Here is a 3,057-nt window from a genome sequence, read left to right on the forward strand (position 1 = left end):
ATAATAATAATAATTAAAAAGAAGGAAATAAAATTTACCCCATACACTACTATCCAAAGTTTACCAAGCTACTCTTTTGTTATATTTTCTTCAGTTATTTTTCCTTGCACATGTGCACAATTTCAAAACTGAGATTCTGCATGAATTTTTTTGTCTTGCCTTTTATTTGATGTAAGATTATGAACATTTCCCAGTGTTATTAAATAGTCTTCAAAAGCTTGGTTTTAATGATTGCATAGTATCCAATCCACCAAATGTGGTATCAAAAATCATTTCTTTAATTATTGATCATTTAGATTTTTTGTTTCTATGTTTACTTTTAAAATAATTCATAAGAGAGAAATTGTTTTGTCCCTAAGTATGTTTGATAGAGAGATGAGAATAGAATCCCCCTGGGATAGAATGCTTCAAAAATTCTAGGTTAAAAATTCCCCATTCTGAAATAGCCAGGTGTGGTGGTACGTACCTGTAGTTCTAGCTACTCAGGAGGCTGAAGTGACAGGATCGCTTAAGCCGGGGATGAACTACAATGACACCACTTCACTCCAGCCTGGGCAACAGAGAGACACCCTGTCTCCTCTGTCTCTTTCTCTCTTTTTGAGACAGGGTCTCGCTCTGTTGCTCAGGCTGGAGTGCAGTGGTGTGATCACCGTTCACTGCAGCCTTGACCTCCCAGGCACAAGTGATCCTCCCCCTCCCACCTCAGCCTCCCCAGTAGCTGAGACTACAGGTGTTCACCACCATGCCCGGCTGATTTTTTGTATTTTTGGTAAAGATGGGGTTTTGCCATGTTTCCTGAGCTGGTCTCGAACTCCTGGACTCGAGTGATCCTCCTCCCTCAGCCTCCCAAAGTGGGAGGCATGAGCCACCAGGTCCAGCAGACACTGTCTCTTAAAAAAAAAAAAAAGTAAAAAAAAGAAAAAAAAAAGCCGGCAAAAAAGCAAAACTCCAATAAAAAAAAAAAAAAAAAAAGTCCCCATTGTTAGGAGGACATAAAAAGGGGGTCTTTTAAGGTGCTCAAAATGTTCCATGTTTTGCTCAAGGTGGTGGTTATGTGCATGTATACATGTGTAAAAATTCATTAAACTCAACATTCAAGATTTGCGCCTTTTACTTTTAAAATTTTAACACTGCTCTCCCACCCTCTGAAAGCTTGCATCTGTTTACAAAGAAGAAGAGCAATGCAGGAAATAGGTGGAGGAAGCAAAGCAGGGGTGGAACCAACCCAAACTGGATGGGCTCACCCCTTGCTAGGGTATTATCTTTGGTTCGGAGACCAAAATATTCACCAAAAGTAAATATTTGACAGTTAGTGATGACGGGTTGTGGGGTGGGAAATGCTTGGCGTTTCTTCCCCACCCCAGTGCTAGCTCTTGTTAGATAGAGAGGATTTTTTCCTATTATGGTTGCACTCTTGTGGCTTTGACCTTCTCTAATGAGTAGAAGATGGATAAAAATAGGGTAGAAAATATTTTAAAAGAGTTAAAATGAACAGATACACAACCGAGTCATCTAACTGTCATGTGACATAGAAGTGGGATTTTAAAATAACTATTTTTCAGAAATAGATTTTAAAAAAAAATTACTTTGTAATCTACTTTTGGTTAAAAATACAACAGTCAGAACTTGAGGACTGCAAGGACAGCTGCTCTCCCAGGTGACAATAAGGACCGGGAGGGACTGGAGAGGCGTCTGAGTCTGGTTTTATTGGCACTGTTGTGTGAGGTCAGTGGGGCTGTGTGCAAGCCAGAGCGTATGTTTAATCCTTGGGATGCTGAGAAGGGGGGAGAAGAAAAACCCTTTATGCTATTGGGCACCAGAGCTACTTCCTGTTTGTGCTTCAGACAAAGGACTGCTACAACGCTTCACACATTCATATTTAGAGATGACTTCTTATTTTTTATAGTTTTATTCCTTTTTCACTTAAAATCAGGATAAAGTTGGATTTTTAATATTTTATAAAGAAAGACATGAGACATCTTTTCGTGTCAAAAAATACTGTGGATGTTTTACAAAACAACTTTCCTTTTTCCAAGTATAACACATATCCAATAAAGTGTATTAATCTTAAGTGTATAGCTTGAAGAATAGCTACCTAGATAACCACCATTCAGAATAAGATAGAAAACATTCCCTCTATCCCTGTGGGTTCCCTCAGACCCTTTCCTGTATAATATTCCAGATGTAACTGCCATTATTTTATTTTATTTTAATTTTTGAGACAGAGTCTCACTCTGTCGCCCAAGCTGGAGTGCGGTGGCATGAGCTCAGCTCACTGCAACTTCTGCTTCCCAGGTTCAAACAATTCTCTTGCCTCAGTCTCCCTAGTAGCTGGGATTATAGGCTCCTGCCACCATGCCCAGCTAATTTTTGTATTTTTAGTAAAGACAGGGTTTCACTATGTTGGTCAGGCTAGTCTTGAACTCCTGACCCTAGGTGATCCACCTGCCTTGGTCTCCCAGAGTACTGGGATTACAGGCATGAGTTAACATGCCTGGCTGTAACTGCCATTCTGATTAGTCTCAAATCCCCACATCTATTGACATTAATTTGTTTTGGCCGTTCTTGAACTTTGTATAAGTAGAATTACACAGTGCGTACTCTTTGGGGTCTGGTTTCTTCCATTCGGCAAAATGTCTGTGAGGTTAATTCATGTTGCTGTGTGCATTGGTAGTTTATTCTTTTTCTCTGCTATTCCATTGCATGAATATGCCACAAATGGGTTCTCCATTCATTGTTGATGAACATTTGAGTTGTCTGTATTTTTGGCTATTACAAATAAAGCTACTATTAATATTCTTGAACAGGCCTTTCAGTGAACAAATTGAATAATTTCCTCTAGAATTTCTGGGTGATAGGGTAGGAACTATATATGTTTAATTTACTACCTCTGTGGTGTTTTTAAAAGTTCAGTTATCTATCAGTCTTTAATCCCCACAAGCAAGTGGTCAAATTAAAGAACATGATTGATTACATTTGTTTGGATTTCTCTCTCTCTTTCTTTCTGTTCCTAGTGCTTTTTCTTTTCTTTTCTTTTCTTTTTTTTTTTTTTAAGGC

Source organism: Cebus imitator, unplaced genomic scaffold (assembly GCF_001604975.1).
Source record: "Cebus imitator isolate Cc_AM_T3 unplaced genomic scaffold, Cebus_imitator-1.0 Scaffold228, whole genome shotgun sequence".
Classification (NCBI taxonomy): Eukaryota; Metazoa; Chordata; class Mammalia; order Primates; family Cebidae; genus Cebus; species Cebus imitator.